The sequence below is a fragment of the Nomascus leucogenys genome, chromosome 13, assembly GCF_006542625.1.
Source record: "Nomascus leucogenys isolate Asia chromosome 13, Asia_NLE_v1, whole genome shotgun sequence".
In the NCBI taxonomy this organism is placed as follows: domain Eukaryota; kingdom Metazoa; phylum Chordata; class Mammalia; order Primates; family Hylobatidae; genus Nomascus; species Nomascus leucogenys.
The window spans coordinates 86,261,758-86,282,962 of NC_044393.1; the positions used below are offsets into that span (position 1 = coordinate 86,261,758).

The 21,205-nt window shown below is 37.6% G+C and overlaps 1 protein-coding gene across 4 annotated transcripts in view; it reads right to left on the reverse strand.

Moving 5' to 3' along the window:
* PTN (pleiotrophin) overlaps positions 1-21,205 on the reverse strand; it is a 115,063-nt gene that overhangs the window by 36,353 nt on the left and 57,505 nt on the right. Inside the window, exon 1 of one of the 4 annotated variants that reach the window (XM_012512344.2) lies at positions 4,866-5,399. The exons of 2 other annotated variants lie outside the window; for them this stretch is intronic. The gene's annotated coding sequence lies outside the window, so the exon portion shown is untranslated. Of the gene's footprint in view, positions 1-4,628; positions 4,648-4,865; positions 5,400-21,205 lie in introns of those variants that run through there. One more of the 4 variants, XM_030826096.1, reaches the window with a different exon arrangement.

The following is a 21,205-nucleotide window of genomic DNA, read 5'->3' on the forward strand; positions in this document are numbered from 1 at the left end:
TGGGGGCCGTCCAGTCCCAGTGGGATTCTGGGTGGGCTTAAACGGTCTGCAACTTTGGAAATTTACTGAATGGATTTTTATCTGTGTGGTTTGAACTCCACCATGTAACTGTTTTTGTGGTACTATTACACAGTTTTTGTCCTAGGCAACTAAGTCATCCTACAGAATGAGTGAATTCTTTCCTTTTTCTAGCTATGCAATATTGTCCAATAATTGAGACTTTTAGAACCTAGAAATGATCAGGGTGATTCTTTAGGGCTGGGAATTCATCAGGAACTGGGTCCGTAGGCACTAATTCTCAGGCATCTTATGGCCATTGATCTCCTATTACAGTTCCTCCACAAACGTAACATTTAGAGACTGCGCTACATACCTTGGATAGAATAGCATTATGCAAACAAGTTTCTTTTAGAGTCCCGGTACACTTATAATAACTATAAAATAATAGGACTGTAGCAATCTTTTATCCTACCTCAGTGACTTGATGTATATACTGGGAATAGTCCTCAGTCTGAGGAAGGTCAGTTGAAGTCCTTACTGTACAAGTCCAAATTTTAAGGAAAATGAGTCCCGCGATGAGTTTCCTTATGCTTCAGCCATGCGTGGACCAGTCAGCTTCCAGGTGTGACTGGAGCAGGGCTTATCGTCTTCTTCAGAGTCACTGTGCAGGAGTTGGTGAAGCTGCTCCCATTCACGTACAGCTACCAGTCTACTGATGTTTAAGGATGGTCTTGGAGGTTGGGCCCACTAGAATAAACTGAGTCCAATACCTCTACACAGTTATGTTCAACTGGGCTCTCTGATACCAGGAGTAAGGTGGCGGGATTTAGGGTTTTGCAAACTTCAATGGTTATGCAGGGATTTTCACAGAGCAAGCTTTGGTATCAAGTTAGTCTAGCATTCATTAGCTAATGACGTCCTTTGGTATTTATTAAAGTCACCACAGCATGGGGGGACTTTATGTTTAGGTTTTGCCTAAGAGTTAGCTTATCTGTTTCTTGTGCTAACAGGGTCGTTGCTGCCAGGGCCCTTAGACATGGGGGCCAGCCTTTGGAAACCCTATCTAGTGTTTTGAGAGATAGGCCACTGGCCTTGGCCAGGACCTTACAGTCTGGGTTAAAACTCCAACTGCCATTTTTTTATTTTTTTATTTTTTATTTTTTTTGACACATAGAGTGTAAAAAGTTTTGTCATGTCAGGTAGCCCCAGGGCTGGGGCTGACCTGAGTTTTTCTTTTAACTCATTAAAAGCTTGCTGCTGTTGGTTGTAATAGATGTAGTTTATCTAATTTATATTTTTATTAACTGTCACCTACTAAAATATTGACTTAAATCCTGTAGCTATTTGATTTCAAGCTTTAAATTGATCTGGTATTCCTCATGGGACTCCAACTGCGTCTAAAAGGACATGAGAGTCGAAAGAACTATAAGGGGCTTCTCTTGCTTTACAATGTCTTATTTTTTTCCTTCCGGTTGATGAAATGCCAGAGTGAAAGGGATAGCCAATTGGACTAAAGCACAAGTGCCACTCCAGTTATTCGGCAGGGTGCCCAGTAAAGGTCCACCACAATACCACCACACATCCGCTTGGGGATGAACAATGGCTGACTGACTGATAAGCTCTTGAAAGTTCTTAAGCTCATCACACCCCTTCAGGTCTCCAGGGAATGTTAAGTTTCCTCCCTGTCGTGAGAGACAACGAAGTGAACTTAGTGTTGGGAGACGGAGGCTGGATGGCCCTCGGGGGCTGACCCGCAAGGTGCCAGACTTTGGGATATAGCAGAGAGAGCTTGGCATGACTTATTAATCCAGGCTGTAGAATCCTGGAAAAGAGCTACCATGCAGCCCGTGCCTGGCCGACTGGAGGACCACCTTAGTGGAAGGGGGACAGTCAGGGCCTCTGGCCTGCCTTGTGCACAAGCATAACAATTGCTTTTGTTTAACAGTTGCTTTTGTTTGCAGATGGAATATTTGATCCATTCCAACCAGGCATTTGCATCTTGGTATGCTGTCTTAATTGCCAAAGTTTGTTTTAAGTTTTTAACCTTTATGATCTTCTTGTAAAATGAATGTTTCCTTTAGCACCTATTTTTATTAGTTTTTAGACCAAAGAAAGCCAAATACCATTTTACATTTAACAGTGCTTTTTGTATGATTTTTATACTAGATAAGCCAAATTTACCTTTATATTAGTGTTATTAATGTTAAACTTAATTTTAATAAAATCTTGTAGACATATTCATCTAATTTTTCATGTTTGATCATAAGAAGGATTTTATAGACTCTTTTTAACCTTTTATAATTTTTGTTAAAGAGGAGATTGGTGCTTTAAGAAAAACCTGTTATGTTTTTACTTTAACGTCCAGTTCACAGAAAAACTGGATGATACCTTTTTAACTTTAGCTAATATGTTTACACACAGAATTTTCTTTACAATTAACGTTTCAAAACTTGCTTATCCATGGAAATCATCATTCTCAGTAAACTATCGCAAGGACAAAAAACCAAACACCGCATGTTCTCACTCATAGGTGGGAATTGAACAATGAGAACACATGGACACAGGAAGGGGAACATCACACTCCAGGGACTGTTGTGGGGTTGGGGGAGGGGGGAGGGATAGCATTAGGAGATATACCTAATGCTAAATGACGAGTTAATGGGTGCAGCACAACAACATGGCACATTTATACATATGTAACAAACCTGCACATTGTGCACATGTACCCTAAAACTTAAAGTATAATAAAATAAAATAAAATAAAATAAAATAAAATAAAATAAAATAAAACAAAATAAAATAAAAACTTGCTTAAACTTTCAAAACAATGATTTTTTTAAACTTTTTAATGTCGGTAAAAATCCACATTCTTATGCCTCCTTATAATCCTTTTACCAAAGGTATATTTTACTTTCCTTATACACCTTGCACGTAAACTGTTTCTTCAATAGTACTCAGGAGGCCTTATTACTTTTAAATTATACAACATTTTTTGCATAAATTTTTTTATAACCTTTTTTCTTTCACGACTTTCGCAGACAATTCTTCGACATGTCTCAACTTTCTGACTTATTACAAACATTTTCTTTTAAAACAACCAGTTAATTTATTTCAGGACAAGAATTTACCATATAACACTCTTTTTACATAAATTCTGCCTCCCCTCTTTTTTTTCCTTTTGAAGATAACCATTTTTTTTTTTTTAAAGCGAACTTTATGTCTGTGGACTAGACTAAGGCCACAAGATTAGAAGTTACTATAATACACGTTACACTGTTAACTTTTAGCAAACTTTACTTTTGTTGAAAACCTTGTAAGTTTGGGATTTCAATTATTCTTTGCTATTAATAAGATCTTGTTTAGTCTAAATTAACTTAGAATTGGTATAGATGGCCTTTTTTTATTTTTTATTTTTTTTCTGTTAGCAAAGCAGCTGCCGCTACAGGTTGAACACATCTGGGCTATCCGCAGGTTACTGGGTTAAGGATTTTTGATAGGAAGGCCTCAGTGCTTTCCAGATACGCCCTTGTTTACACTGACAACAAAGTGGTATTACAGTGTTACAGGGTTACTGAGAATACCTTTAATTATCAATCATAGGTTTTAAATTTGCCTTGGCTTTTAAAGGAATCGGGTATATTGTTTTTTTCTTAACTACTTGTATATTTCTCTCATTCTCTTTCTCTCTTTGACTTTCTGTCTCTCTCTCTCTGACTTTCCTTTTGCATCTGTCTCTTCCTCTCTTTCTGCCTCTATCTTTCTCTGTCTCTCTCTTTTCTTGACTCCTTCTTTGTCTCTCTGTCTCTTCCTCTCTGTCTTTTCCTCTCTCTCTCTTTGCCTCTTTTTCTCTCTCTTTCCTCTGCTGGTCTTTCCTTGCCTCTGCCAGCCACTTATGCTGCTGTTCTCTTAACTACTGTGCGGGAGAAGGGGATTTAAAACCAGCTGTAACTGTCTATGTATGGAAACTGGTCTGCATGCCTTGGCTTACAGGTTACCTTGTGCCATACCTCTGAAACAAGGGACCTGTCTAGGCTTCCTTCTGATGGCCAACCCACCTCAGATGCTGGCCAGTCAATTTCACACAAAGTTCTAAGTTTTCCTGGTAGCACAGTAACACCGTAATCTCCCTTAAATCCTTTCTTGAAATTTTTCAACATAGTTCCTAGCGGGGTGGGCTTATTTTGTGCCTGACCCGTGTCTCCTCGAGACAAAACACCACGCTCGCACCACACACACACTACAAAACAAAGAACGGGTAAAAAGGGCACACACACACTTTTACAGTTTACCCCAAACCAGAATCAAAACCAAAATCGGAGTATCAAGAAATCCAAGCCAGGTCAAAACCAAAGTATCAAGCAATCTAACTCAAGTCAAAAACAAAAACCAAAGCGCCGACACAGGCACACCGTGGGTGATCAGGCCACGCTGCCACTCGAATGGAGTAGGCAAGTTCCCAAGATCAATCCTGTCAAGCAATTCAAACCAAGTCAAAACAAAAACAAAAACCAAAGAGCGATCAGCCAAGGACCGAAAAACCAAACCAGAGCCCGATAAAGGCACGCCGTGGGGTGATCAGGCCACGCTTCCACTCGAATGAGTGGGCAAGTTCCAAAGACTAGTCTTACAAGTTTTAGACGTCCAGACTCCAAGTGCCAGTTCCTTCCCGGTGTTCAGCCACTGCGTTGATCCTCCACGGGGGCCTGCCACACACTGCTCTGGCGAGGCGTCCCACCGGGGCAAATGCCTACCCGGGAGCTCTCTCAGGATCTGCGTCGCTCCGGCTGGTTGAAGTCCCCCACAGGGATGTTCCACAGGGCAGGCTAAAGCCGCCTAAGGAGCTGCGTGGACCGTCCATTACTCACCTCGCTTGCCGGTCAGGGAACCAAGAAATGTAGCAGGACGAGCCACGGACAAAACCCTTCAGACACCGAGATAGTGAAGGGAGTGGCTTTAATCAGCTGGGAGCATCAGCAGCCTAGCGTCTTAAAATCCGAGCTCCTCAGGTGCTCAACTTCTGTCTCTTTTAAGGGCTAACGACTCTAAGGGGGTCCACGTGAGAGGGTCATGATCGACTGAGCAAGCCAGGGGGTACGTGACAGGGGCTGTGAGCACCGATGGTCAGAGTGAAACAGAACAGAACGAGAGGTTTCACAATGTCCTTCCATACAATGTCTGGAATCTATAGATAACAACAGTTGCTGGGGCAGGGGTGGAATTTTAACTACCAGGCTTAGGTCAGGCAGGCCCAGGCCTGGTTTCAGATCTGGTTCCTTGGTTTTGGGTCTGGTTCCTAGGCGCTGGGCCACCTGCCTTTTGTTTCGCTTCTCTTTCCTTTTCTGAGGATAAAACAATATAAAACAGTATGAGAGGGTCTCTCTTGTCCCATATTTCCCCTTCTTTCCTAGTTCTGTCATCTCATTGCTGTGTTTTCTAATTATAATTTGCGATGCTCATTTACATTTTATATTGTTTTCTAACTCATTTTGAAACAGTAAGTTACAAAGATTTTTGTTGTTCTGTTTCTTGAGCATATTCAGAAATTCTTGAATTGGCCATATAAATAATGGTCTTCCCCTTTTTCTGTTCATTCTCTCCTTTTAAGTTACTTTTATGAGATTTGACCTCAATACATTTCTGTTGTTAATATTTATGTTCAGATAGCTTTTCTAATTTCACAAAATCTGTTATTCTGTTCTTTCCTATAATCGTGAAAACATGGTATCTATCTTTCTGAGTTTTTCAGGTTCTGTTCTCTTCTTACTTTTATCTAGTCTTTCTCTTTCTCTTTCTCTTTTGTTTCTATTGTTGCTCTCTTGATGAATTTTGATTTTGTTCACGGCAGTTCATCCTTACAGTGGGTTCCTGCCCCAGAAGGGAGTCCTGGTGGGTCAGCTTTTATTCTCACATTGGCTCACCATGATCTACAGTGCACTTGTGTGGGCTGTTTTGGGTTCCCCCCCATCAGATCTGTCTGATGGTTTGTTGCTTCTCCCTATCTTGTTTTGTTCAAATACCAATAGCATGCAAGTCTTGTGGTTACTAGCGGTTTGCTCCCATTCACTTTTGCTTTCAGGTTTGTGAGAGAAAAATTTATCCTGATTTTTGCTTTAAATCTTGACCATGGGTTTTGGTCTTGCTATCTGTCAAGCTGCTTCATCTTTTTTTTTTTTTTTTTTTTTTTTTGAGACAGAGTCTCGCTCTGTCACCCAGGCTGGAATGCAGTGGCACAATCTCGGCTCACTGCAAGCTCCGCCTCCCGGGTTCATGCCATTCTTCTGCCTCAGCCCCCTGAGTAGCTGGGACTACAGGCGCCCGCCACCGCGCCCAGCTAATTTTTTGTATTTTTAGTAGAGATGGGGTTTCACCGTGTTAGCCAGGATGGTCTCGATCTCCTGACCTCGTGATCCGCCCTTCTCGGCCCCCCAAAGTGCTGGGATTACAGGCGTGAGCCACCGCGCCCGGCTTTTTCTTTTTTTTTTGAGATGGAATCTTGCTCTGTCACCAGGCTGGAGTCCAGTGGCATGACCTCTGCTCACCGCAACCTCCACCTCTTGAGTTCAAGCGATTCTCCTGCCTCGGCCTCCCAAGTAGTTGGGATTACAAGTGTGTGCCACCCTGCCCAGCTAATTTTTGTATTCTTAGTAGACATGGGGTTTCACCATGTTGACCAGGGTGTTCTCAATCTCCTGACCTCGTGATCCTCCCGCCTCTGCCTCCCAAAGTGCTGGAATTACAGGCGTGAGCCACTGCGCCCAGCCTGCTCCATCTATTTTTATGTGAAGATTCAGGAAGTTTCCAAAACTATCTTGACACCTCTTTCCACCCCAAATTAACACATTATTTCATTAAACGTTTTGGAGGCACCTACCCTATGCCAGCCACTGGGTGGCATTCTCAAGACACAACAGTGACAAGTGATAAGACAGATGTTTTGGCTTGTTCTCATGAAGCTTGTACTCCAATAAAGCATCAGTGACAAGTAAATAGCCAATTATAATTCACTGTCCTCTCATAAGAAGTATAGAATGTCACGAAGTACAAGGGAAGGGCAATTATTTTGTATTTCCCTTTTTTGATTGTGAATTAATTTTAAGACAGGTATTCAGTTAATGCCAAAGATTTAATTTCCCTGAAGTTCCCTATAAAGTGAACAAAACCACTTATAGCTAGAAGTTCTTTTATAAGGTATTAGCTATTAATAAATGTCCTGATTATTTTAGTCATACAGTCAAATGCTTGTCTTTTCTTATTCACCAGAAATAATTTTATTTTAGTTAAGAAAGTACAGTATTCATTTAGTTAACAAATTTATTTATAGTACTTACCATATTCAAGTATCTGTTTTAAGCCCTTTACAAATATTGACTCATGGTAATATTAAACGATATTTGGATCATTACAAATAGTTTATCCATTTACTAAATTATTCAAAAACTTTGTAAGAGTTGCAGCCTTTGTGGCATACATTATACTAGGCAATAAAAATAAGGAGTTGAACAACACAGACAAGATCCCTGACCACACAATGCTTATATTTAGTGGGCAAGCTAGAAAATAACACGGAAAAAAATAGACGAGTAAAGAGATTCATACACAAGGTAATTTCTGATTGTGGTAAATTTGTGACAAGAAAATTAAAAATGATATCATAAAGAGTGACCCAAGGAGGACTATTTAGGTAGGGGGTTATGGGTGGCTTCATCCGATGGCTAAGAAAGAGCAAGTGAGGTATGGTATCTCTACTGAAAATATTTTGCATCATGGACTCCAAATTATCACTTTTCCTTCCTTGTTATTCTCTTCTAAGACTAGAAGGCCTCCAAGCTTTTAACATTCTTCTAGAATTCAGTAGTTAGCCATCCATTTCTCCTGATCCCCACTCTACTGCAGGCTCTGCATCCACATAATCTTCCTAGCTTTGACCAACATCAAACAATTTCTCACTCTTATTGGCTCACTAGCAGGCAATGTGATCAAACCTGAAATCGTACCAATTCATAATCTGTATTAATATCCAATGTCATATAATTTCAGAATTAAAAACAAACAAATCAAGAAATGTTTACGTTTTCCAAGAAAAATAATGACCCTTTTTAAATTTAAACATGATATCACAAAGTGTTCTTTTCCCATGTGTTCTGACTTGGTAATATAATAGAAAATCTGTTTTGACTAAAAGCATGGAGCGTTATCACCTCCGCTCCCTATTAATCTTTACAAGGATGAGTAGGTTTCATGAAAACTGTCTTCTACTTTAAATTCGTCTCTAATTACACAGAAGCACACAGGCGTAAGAAAGAAAATAAATCAACCAAAACAAGTATTCGAAGGAAATACACTGGGTTTTCTCTTCATAATGTAACTGTGATAGTAAAGGTATGTTTGTTCAATTATTCTAGGGAGCCAAATGAGTTCAAAGAGGACTCAGTGGTTTGTATTATTCCTTTACTGCTTTAATTTATTATAATTGAAAAGAGCTGGAGACTGACTTTGAGAATCATAGAATTGTTTAGTTTCCTCCTAATCCTTTTCATTGTCTATCTGCTGCAACATGGTATAGGGGAGCAAATAAGAGTTTTAGACCAAGTCAGAGCTGAGTGAGAATCACAACTCTGGCTAGGGAATGTGAAGCAAAACATTTACTTTCTCTGAAACTTATTTTTCTTAGCAATAGACGTGGGTATAATATCTTCCCCACAAAGTTTTGGGATTAGAGATTACGTATGAAAATTAAGCAACACAGTTCCTGGCACAGAGCAGACTCATAATATCTTTTCTCAATAAGCTTTTCTAACTTCAGTTGCAGCCCTCTTGCCCCTTCATCTTTAATTATACAAAGTCAATAAATGGACACAGTGGATATAATTTCCCTATACCAGCATGCGAAACACTGAATGTTCCTTGGGTAAAAATAGCAATCCAATTCTTCTTTTTACCAGATTATTTTACTATCTTCCTAATTCATCTTCCTGTTGTCTTTCTTATTTCCTTCTAAACCACAATCTGCTGAGACCAAGATGTCTAGACTGTCTAAAAGCTTTCCTTCTTGGAGGCACCTTTCAGTCTGTCTTTTCCACTCCTGCACCCGATCTATGTATCTTTAGCCAGAAAGAAGTACTTATAATTATTTAAACCCAGAAACATTTTGATCTATCCTGTGTGATTAGAAATTCTTTCCCAATCCCCTTTCCTGGCAAATCCTTATCACTGTCCAAGGTTTAGCTCAAGGCTTTCGCCCTCAACAAAGCCTTTGGCAAGATAACAGTATCTCTATCTCTGGAGCACATTGTGCCACATCCATTCCACGGACCCTCCTCATTCACAACCCTGAATGTGCACATGGCATATTATTGATTCCATAAAATGTGGCATATAAAACTGAAAAGGAAATGACATGAGCCATCTAGGCCATTCTATTTAGCAACTATCATGTCTTTAAATCTCTTCAATTTCTTTTCTTTGATTACCAATGCTAGCAATTGACTTTCTTTTAAGGAGTTATTTCTCTATTAAAAAACCAAACTAGAAATAAAATAAAATAAAGTCCCACATTATAATTTAATACATTAAGGAAGTAGAGAATAACAAAGCTGTCCTGAAAGGTAGATACTGAAAGTCCACTATAGTTCCTTACCAGCTGTTTGACTGGTTCACATACACTAGCCAATAAGTAAATCCTCATCTGAGAAAACTACCAGTAACACAAGTCATGGACGCTTAAGGTCCTATTAGAATAACTGACATTTAGAATACTGTCTACTGATGAAGTTCTATCAAAAGCCTTTGGATAATAATGTAATTTTCTGTGTGTGCATGTGTGATTGTGATTGTGTTTGCATATGTGTATATATAATAGTGTGTGTGTGTATACACAAACACTTGTATTCATCTTCCCTCAGTAATCAATACATCCTTTAAGGGAGAGAACATTATCTCTCTGTTATTCATTTGTAAGGTTTAGAACAGTGTTGACAGAGATTTCATTTATATATTTGTTAAATAAATGAATAAAATAAAGAAGAAAAATGGCCTTGGTAGCCAATATAATAACTGACTATGGTATCTAAAATAACACCCACCTACACATCTCTGTTCCCTTACTGGGCTTTACTTTTTCCTTAGCATGAATTAATGTTGGATGTTGTATTAGCCTGTTTTCACACTGCTATAAAGAACTGCCTGAGACTGGGTAATTTACAAAGGAAAACGGTTTAACTCACTCGCAGTTCAGCATGACTGGGGAAGCTGCAGGAAATTTACCAACATGGCGGAAGTCGAAGGGACAAGGCAGCAGGAAGGAGAATGAACGCAGGAGGAACTACCAAATACTTATGAAACCATCGGATTTCATGAAAACTCAAGTAGAAGGACCACGTAAGCAAATGTGTGGAGGTGGCATTTATAAAATATTCATTGTAGACTCTACAAATGTGTAGAGTCTAGAGCACACAGTAACAAGGAACAGTGGATGGACCTCAAAAGAAGACAGTGGAAATGAGTTAATCCTAGGAGCTGTGAGGGCGAGAGGAAGAGAGAGAGAGTCATTAAGTAGTCTGGAGAAGAGACAAGGAAAGACCACGGAGAGGGTTAAAGGCTGTGAGTTGTATGAACATGACTAAAACCCTAAGTTACCACCAAGGGGTCAGCCGCCATATTCAAGAGTTCATCAAGATATCCTTTGCATAGTTCTGTGGTTATTGTCCTGGTTTGTCTTTATTTTTATCAGTTTTGTGGGTGTTTTAGGTACTTCAGCTCACTTTTGCTTATTTGTTTATTACAAAATTACTATAATTAGGAGTCCAGAATAAGCACTAAGGCCTCAAAATTTCAGAAGCACACACACACACACACACACACAAATAGCCTCTATTTTCTTATTTTCACTTCATTATTTTTATCAACAAAGCACTGGTGTTTCCACAAGGAAGCACTAAGAGCTGCAGCAAGGCATTAAGAGGGGCCTGAGAAGGTGCCCTGACCTCCCCGCCACACCCAATAGCGCCCCCTCCTTACCCCAGCTGTGCCTAGAGCAGCTCCTCCTTCACTACTCACTGACTTCCTTGTAAAAGTCCATTTGTCAAAAAAAGAAAATACATTTAAAGGCCACTGGTCTACCCAATACCAAGGTCTATCTAGTTAGCAGATACAATAGTGACACAGAACAATTTTTTTTTATATACTTTAAGTTCTGGGGTACATGTGCAGAACATGCGGTTTTTTTTTACATAGGTACACATGTGCCATGCTGCTTTGCTGCACCCATCAACCCGTCACCTACATTAGGTATTTCTCTTAATGTTGTCCCTCCCCTAGGCCCCCACCCCCTGACAGGCCCTGGTGTGTGATGTTCCCCTCCCTGTGTCCATGTGTTCTCATCAGAACGTATTTTTTTAAAAGATAGAATAGGAAAAATGCCTCACAGATGGTGATTTAAATATGAAATCTATTATTAGTATGAAAGATGCCTTGCTCACATTAGGTACTCAAAAATATTTGTGAAATTATATTTAAAAATAGAAATTTTATAGTTAACTATTCTATACTTTATAAAGTCTGAAATGATTTCATCTTGTCATCAAAGATCAAACACACAGCCTAACAAGTACGATTATAATCATGAAGAATTTATGACAGAAAATCATAAGGCCTTAGAGGCCTATTTTAATATGGTGGAAAGAGAAAAGGTTTTGAAGTCAGAATTTTTCACACTGGCTTCATCACTTCTTATATGTAGGCAAAGTAGTCGATTTCTTTTACTGTCAGTATCCTCATCTATGGAAACACAGAGTTTTCATATGTACACTTATAATTTGTTTGAAGAGTACAGTGAGACAACGTATAAAATGCCTGGCATCCTGTGAGACATGTATTCGGTTCTCCATCAATGGTAGCCCTTGTGGTTCTTTGAGGAAGAGAGGGGAGGTGAAGAAGTGTATATCTCCCCCAAAAAACGTCAGAGGCAGCTTCGCACAGAGGGTGATAATGCAGCCTTTTAAGATGGTTTAGACTTTGATAAGTAAATCTAGAATGGAAAGCATTTCCAATGGAAGAAATAGAATAATCCAAAGTTTCAGGTGAGAAATCAAGAGACCAGTGTGAAGTATATAGGTCAGTTTTAGTAATAAAAGAAGAAAGTATGGCATAGATGAGCTGAAGCCCCAGAATTATCATTAGTATCAGCAACTATTTCGTAGACCACCTACTGTATGAAAGATAATGTCCCAAGTTATGAGGGAGATACAGATGGGAATTATATGTGATATTAGAAACTCTACAAGATTACAGGCTCATTAAGAGGAATCAGACAATAAGATTATATACCGCGTCATTGTGCGAGATATAAAAGTGCTGTAACTAAAAGCAAAGTGTTTATGATAATATTCTTGCCAAAATCTCTTGTGGGAAATCAAAAGGACACTTCTCAACTTTTGGCAGTAAATCTTTTTTTTTAGAAAAAATTGTATTGGCAAACTGAATTAGGTTCTGAAGGCAAGACTCTCTAGCATTGGCAAGTTGCAAATAAATGCCCCATGTTGACTAAAAACACAAATCCATAATAATTCAACCTAACTCAGTAAGAAACCACATTTAAAAATGTATAGATGTCAGCTTCAAATTAAAAGGTATTTCTGTTATGATTCTACTACATTTTCGTATACTTCTGAAACAACTCAATATAGCTTTATTAGCTACTGACTTCAGATGGCATTTCTAATAACTGGTGGCTTTATTTGTTCAGATGAAGTGACTCAATTAAAAACATAATTAACAAAACAGCATGCAGATTTTCAAATTCACTGCCATACAACTAAGCAAATGAAGAGTGTCCCACATTATTATGTATTTGGGAGGAAGTAACAAATAACTATTGTATGGCTGATCTTGGTTATGTTTGTGAGGCAGAAATGTCACAGGTCAGCATCAAGCCCCAACTCAAAGAAAAACCTCTCCTACAAAGGTCAAACACCTAATGAAAGTGTCCATCTGGGAAGTGAGAATTTTGAAGACGGATCAAATTTGTTAATTCATCTGTTACAGACTATTAAATTTGTGCCAGAAAAGGAATTGATTATTGCAAGACAAGTCCCTGAACGACCCTAGAGACCCAGCTCTTCCTCCTTTCTCTAATGTAGTTCAAGGGCAACTGCAGAATATGCTGGGAATGCAGCATCCTGAGATAAAGAGAAACTATTATAACAGTCCAGGCTCTGTTCTCATCCCTCTTAGAAGAGGATGTCCTGCAATGCTTTAACTAGGAAATTCCGGTTACCCCTGGATATAAAACCAGGGTGAAATGGGTTTTGAGGGCCCCTCAGCTGCAGTGTGATATAGGGCACATGTACACAAGACTTCATCTGCCTTGGGCAGTTTTCATGAGGTTAGGGACCTGGCTTGCCATTGATTCCAGGCTTCTATTGTCCCTTGCTGCCTATCTGTGGGTAATATAGTTGCTTTGCTTCACTTGTGTGAGTGTTTTGTTTCACCAGACTCATACAAGTTGACTGATACTGGTGCATGGTATTGGTGAAGGCTTTAGAGTCCTCTCCTAGGATGTATACCAGTGCACAGTGAACTTGCTTCACAACTATTGCTTTTAACAGAAAAAAAAAATCACAAAAAATATTTACTCAGTAAAGTTTGATTGTGTCTGAAAAGCTGTACCAGTTTTCTCAATTTGATACTTAGAAATATCAGAGCCTTAATGAAATAGTATTCTATTTACAATTCAATGGAATCACTCAAAGAAACTACCAGACTTGATAAGTGAGTTTAGTAATGTTACAGGATTCAAGGTGAGTACACATATATAAATTATAAACTAAATGTTTATAAAATATGTATCTGTCAAATGAATTTTATCTATAACACATAAAGAATATTTACAACTCAATAGTCATAAGAACACTTAATAAACATTATGGGCAAAAAAACTGGACACTTTATCAAAGAAGATACACAGATGGCAAATGAGCACATGAAAAGATGCCCAGCACTATTAGGAAAACTCTTCAATATGATACCGTTATGTAGCCCACTCAACTAACCAAACTTTACAGACTGACCAAACCAAGTGTTGGCAAAAATGCGGAACTTTAACTCTCATACTTTACTAGTAGGACTATAAAATCATTGCAACCACTGTTGAACACATTTTAGACTTTCCTTAAGAATATTAAAATACACCTATCATACAACCCAGCCACTTTTCCCAAGAAAAACGAAAATTTAGGTCTGCACTAAGGCATACACAAATGTTTATAGCAGCTTGCTTTATTTGTAATAGCCAAAAATGGTAATAACCAAAATGTCTATCAACAGGTAAACTGATGAATAAATTGTAGTATAGTCAAACAATGTTATCCCAAGCAAGAAAAAAAAATTTTTTTGAGACAAGGTCTCACTCTGCCACCCAGGATGGAGTACAGTGACATGATCATGGCTCACTGCAGCCTTCACCTCCCAGGTTCAAACAATCCTGCCACCTCAGCCTCTCAAGTAGCTGGGACTACAGGCACATGTCACCACACTTGGCTAATTTTTCTATTTTTCATATAGATAAGGTACCACTATGCTGCTGAAGCTGGTCTCAAATTCCTGGGTTCAAGTGATCCTTCTGGCTACGCCTCCCAAAGTGCTTGGATTACAAGCATGAGCCACCATGCCCAGCCAAAAAATATATATCTAGATAGATAGATAGACAGATAGATGCAACAGCATGTTGCATGATCTAAACTAAAATGTTAAACACAAATTTATTTTTTAAAAAATGACTACTAATCAGAAAGCCAGATTGTCAAATTAGATAAACAACCAAGAACTAATTGTATACTATCTAGAAGAGATCTATTTTAAATATATATATTTTCTAAAAGGTTGAATCTGAAAGGATGGGAGAAGTTATTTCACAGAAATAGTCATGAGAAAGATAGTGTGGCTCTAACAGTATTAGTCAATTTAGACTTCAAAATAGAATTAACAAAATAAAGAGGGTTATTTTATAATTAGAGAGGTTTACATTGATCTGAAAAACATAACAATACCAAATGGATTTGCAAACAACAAACTTTCAAAATACAAGGATTAACTTGGCGGGGCAGGGTGGCTCACACCTGTAATCCCAGCACTTTGGGAGGCCAAAGCAGGTGGATCACTTGAGGTCGGAGCTTGAAACCAACCTAGCCAACATGGTGACACCCCATCTCTACTAAAATTACAAAAACTTAGCCGGGCATGGTGGCATACACCTGTAATCCCAGCTACTCGGGAGGCTGAGGCAGGAGAATTGCTTGAACCTGGGAGGCAGAGGTTGCAGTGACCTCAGATCACACCATTGCACTCCAGCCTGGGTGACAAAGTGAGACTCCAAACAGTAATAATAAAAATGAAATAAAGAAACAGACCAATCCAGAATCATAATCTGAAGTTTAAAAACAAACTGAGAAATTCACATGAGTAGAAAAAACTCGGTATGAATGAACCTGACCTGATACCAAGACCTGAAAACATATTACAAGAAATTGTATACCAATATCTTAATAAACATAAACATTAAAATCTTTAAAAAATATTATTAAACCAAGTCCAACAAATACAAAACTAAAGCTAATAAATCATAACTAGTGATGTTTACTCTAGGATGCAAGGTTGATTTAACAATTGAATGTCCACATATTTTACCACTTTAATACAATACTGAAATAATGGAGAAAAATTGCATGGTCATCTAATCAGTTAGAGGAAAAATATTTGATCAAACTCAATATTATTTCCTGATGAATTAAGATGCACTAAAATTAGAAAACTGCTGTATTAAAATTTTCTTTTAAATTGGAATTTAATAATTACTTAAGTATGTTCATAGAATTTAAGAAAAGCCTCCAGAGGAGCACAATTTTGAGTTTAGTCTAATATAGCAGATTAAGTTAGAAGAGGAAGGACCTTCAGGAAAAGATGTAGATTTGAATAAGTGTGATCTATTTCAGAAGTCAACAATTAGTTAAATATTGCTGGAGCATCCATGAGAAAAACGTGAAATAAGAAATAAACTATAGAGATAGAAAAGACTAAGCTTATGTTTCTTGCTTGTCATATACAAGGGTTATGTAAAAAATTCAGTGACGCTATTATTTTAAGAAATATGGATCCATGAAGAATTTTGAACAAAGAAAAGCCACTATTAGATGTGAATTTCTGAAAAAACACTCAGCAGGCAATAAGCAGAGTGAGTGGAGGCTGATGAGGCTAAAGCCAGAGAGGCTTACAGAGGGCCACTAGACACAGCACAGGTCAAATATTACAAACTTAAACTGTGACTTTGAAAAAAGTTGCTGAGAAGAAAATAAATTTTTTAGGAGATAAATTTATTGGACTTATCAAATTAATTGAATATTTGATGAAAGGAGAAATCTAGGATATCTCCCAGATTTCTGATCCTCAATCCAGAGATAAATTGTCAACATATAAAACATGGGTTCATAAACAGTTCCCTAAGTAATGTATGCTATGAGCTATACTAAGGAAAATAGTGTAAGCATCTGACATATGTTAAATGCGATTTAATTCTTAGAAAATCTAATTACTTATGTTCTTTTACTCTCTCTACTTTTAATATTAATAATTATGGCTTAAATAAGTAGGTAAAGTTAAGGAAAGGTAGTAAAGTTCTGTTTGGATACATTTAATTTAAGGTGCCAGTAGGACATCTGGGTTGAAATAGTTGGTAGATATGGATCTGAAAGAGAGCTCTAGTCTGAAGATAGAAATTAAAGCATTGTCAAAATATATTTGAGTCAGTAGGAGGATTTGGTATTGCCCAAAGAGACCACAGAATAAGAAGACATAGAGTAAGGACTGAAGAAGGAAGCAAGAGGAGAGAATTCTAGTTCTTATATAAGTGAATTAGGGGACTTAGCCAGAAGAGTAATAAGACACAAGCAAAGAGAGCAAACAGAAACCATGCAAACTGGGGCTGTGCGTGGTGGCTCATGCCTATAATCCCAGCAACTTGGGAGGCCAAGGCAGGTGGATCACTTGAGGCCAGGAGCTCAAGACCAGCCTGGCCAACATGGCAAAACCCTGTCTCTACTAAAAATACGAAAAAAAAAACCTGAGTGTGGTGGCATGCGCCTGTAATGCCGACTACTTGAGAGGCTGAGGCCCAAGAATCAGTTAAACCCGGGAGGCAGAGGCTGCAGTGAGCCAAGATCATGCCACTGTACTCCAGCCTGGGCAACAGAGCAAGACTTTGTCTCAAAAAAAAAAAGAAAAAAGGAAATTTTCAAAAAAAAAAAAAGAATGAAGACCAAGGCCAAATTCTTCAGGGAGGTGCTCCATAGGAATTAGCAATAAAAAGTCACTAATAACCTTAATGAGAGGAGTTTTAATAAAATTGTGAAATTAAAAGATCATATAGCTGTCTCAGAAATAATCATTCATTTAAGATAACATTGGTTTAGAGACTATTTCTTGACTACTGGATAGCCTGTGTGATTCAGCCAAGTTATGTTAGAACAGCCTAATAAATATGCCACGTGACCTAATGAAAGTCTTCAAGAGCTCATAGAATATAAGGGAAAAGACTGTCCAGTGTCAAGGGACCAAGTGCCGACTAAGGGGGCTGGTATCACTCAAAAAAAACTTAGAAATTGAATCCTATGTGATTCTTTCAGATTTTGGTTAAAGCGATAAAGCTTTTACTCATAAAAGAGTAAGAAATAAGAGACCATCTCACTGCTTTCATTTATGATTCAAGGAGTTCAAGGAACAAAACCAGCTACTGAGTGCTTTTATAAAGCTCTAAGGATGATATCTACACCTCTCTTCAGAACCCGTTGCTGTGCAAGGCTACTCTCAGAGCCAGTAGCTTGGACCTCACCCAGGTGCTTGTTAGAAATGCAGACCCTCAAGCCTTACTCCAGCACTTTTGAATGAGAATTTCCATTTTGACGAGATTAAGATCCCCAGCTGAACTCTAATTTCTGCACATGAAAGTTTGAGAAATTCTTCTAAACCACAATTTCTTTAAGAATAAAAAATTTCAATATTTGGTAATTATTTGCTTGTTGACTTATTTGATCTATTTATAGCCCAACTTCTTCAAATAAGTGTTTAAGACACTTTTAAAGATATATATGCACTCTAGAACAATTTAAAAGTAAAAAAATAAAAAAATAAAGATCAAGGGAAATAAGAATAGGAACATTTAATAACCAATATGTATGAAAGACTTTGCCTGTGCTAAGAGCTTTATATCTTTTATTTTCACAATAACTTTAGAAAGTAATCGATATTATTTCAATTTTACAGGTGAGGAAAATGTGAGTTAGAGAATTTAAGTAACTTGCCTAAGATTACAAAGTGTTAGAAACAGGGTTTGAACTCAGGCCTGCTTAACACCAAACTATACCTGTGCTCTCAATCACAAAATTAAACAGCAAGGTCAAAATATAAAACCTGTGTGTACTTACTCAAATCTATTTATAATGACTTACTCTACATTTGGCTTTAAACATTCTAGAAGCTCATGTGAATAGAAAATATCAGTGATTACAACATTCAGAAAGTCTGTATTCAATTTTCTGCCTGTCATAACATTAACTGTGTGGTAGAAGAGAGCTGTCACTTTTGTTTTTACAGAAGATATGTATTCTTACAAAAGTATGAGCTATGTAAAACCTCAACAGAATGAACTTCATACCATGACAGTAAGGTCCTGTTTCTTAGCTAATGTGTATATAAAATATATCCAGAGAGTTTTTAATATTGTAGCATAATCTTATACAATAGATGACTTTATTATTTTTAAATAGATGACTGATAATTTATTATTCTGAACTAGAAAATGAGGAGGTAGGTGTACAAGCAGTAGCAGAGAAGCAGAACAGAGAGTCAGGAACTTGCTCCCTCATCATGTCCATCAGCCATGATAGTCAGAGCAGCCAGCACCTTAGGCTTTTTGGAGGCCATTAAAAATATTTGAGATATAAAGAAAAAAATGATGTAACTAAAACAAGAAAATACCAACAGTTGAATTAATAATATGATTAAAAATGGCTACATAACAAAACATTACATTAATAAAGTATGACATTTAACAATCAGAAAGTTTGCTATATTTAAAAGTCATCTTTAGATTAGATTTTCTCTCTTTGCAAGGATTTTTCAATATACTTAGTGATGATCTAAAAATAAATTAATTGGAGGCAAATAATTTCCAAAAGCAAAATTGCAAATAATTTCTACTCCAGAAAATGTAGGTTTGTATGTGTGTGTGGAGACATATGTATCTCCCTCAAAAATATTAGAAGTCCTGGCCCTTACCATAGGTACCAAAGTGAATGAGGATGAGGCTACTTGATTTCCAGAGCTCCTAGTTTCTCTGCTGTCTGTAATTTAGGTCGTGTGCTAGGCTAGAGTGGAGCAGAAAATATCAAAGAGCCTGAAGCCTATCCCCTCCACTCCCACCTCCACTCCACAAATGATGTAAAATCCCATCCCACACAGTTCCCACACTGCTAGGAAGTGTACACATGGGTACTAAGGCACAGCAAGGTAAAGATGAGATGTGTATTTTCTTGGTTTAGCTGGCAAAAAATAGGTTATTAATGCCTGGTTCCATACAAGGAACAAAACCCTAGAATAATCAAACAATTGCCCAGGAAGCCATTTGGATTGAAGTTAGCTACTCCTTCAAGAACGGAAGAGCTGAACTTGCCAGCTTTGATTTGCACGCCTTTCAGCTACTATTTCCAGCCAATTCAGTTCATACAACTCCAGCTTTCATTTAGGGCTGAGCTCATTGACTAAAAAAATAAAGAAGAACTGAAAAAAAGAAAAAAAACGAGAAAAGAAATCAAGGAAAGGCTTCATTGATTATTCAGAGTGTTGCTTTGGGAAAGAGAAAAATCTTGTTAGAAGCCTGGCAAACTTATTTCATTAGAGACCTAGTGACATCTTCCAAAACTAGAACATTACATGAGGTTAGTTTAAAACTTCAAGTGGCCTTATAGTTTGATAAGGATACCCATCCTCATCCACTCTGCTACATTATTTGCATTCTTCACCATAATTTTCGCAATGGTGAAAGATTTGCTACTTAAAAATATGCCAAAAGAAAGAAAGAAATGTGACTTATTAGAAATTAGAAATGCTAAAATCAGGGACGGTGATTCTGATCACTCACTGTAACCTCTAAAAGCCCACTTTTCTTTCCTTCTAACATGGTCATTTGGACCTCATTTTCACCATCCTCCCTCATACACATAGTCCTACTCAATCTCCTTCTACCTAATGATTTAATGCATGCAGTGTTGATAAATGAATGTGAAAATGAGCATCAGATTTTATAATGGTATGTACGAATCGATTGCTTCCTGACCCTTTCAGGAAGACCCTTCCCGGTCTTCTGAAGTTCTGCACAGTTACCATGTCAAAAAGGAAGAGGTCTTTTATTTTTTTTTTTTTAACTTTCTTTCCTTGGAAGCATCAAATGCTCCCACTCACTGACCTCTCTCCTTCTCAGAAATAATTAGCCTAAAGGCTAAAACTACCATGGAAATTTATCAAAGAGTAACTAAAAGATCAAAATGGTTTGTTCATGCCAAATAAGCCTCATTTAGTTCTTCAGAAAGTGGTTAATAATAGTGATTTTATTGCCATAGAGTATCTTGAGTATCTTGGCTTCAGGAAATCATTTGACAAATACCCTGAAAATATACCACTAAGATAATGGTGTTTTCGTTAGACAATAATAGTATGAGGTACATACACTGTTAGATGACTACATTCTGGAGAAGTCAACTTGAAGAGGTGGCTACAAGAAATTGATAGAAGATTCCCTCCTTCACCTGTTCTGTAAAGACTTAATAATTAGAATAAAAACATCAAAAGGATTCTAGTTCAAGCAGGAACATAAAATTGGAATAATTGTGGAATTACATTGGTGAGAGAATCAATATTAACTATATTCTCAATGAAGTAAATACTGACTTGAAATAAATTAACATCTAAGAATAACTTTAAAATCCTGCATTTGATTACATTTAAGTCAACAACTTAAATAAATATTAGAAGGTAATTTGTTTCACATTGGTTCATAGGATACACTGAAGGTATTACTTGACTACAAGTTTAATATATATATATATATATATATATATATATAAATGGTGAGTATACATAAAAAAGCAAAGCTAATGAGCAA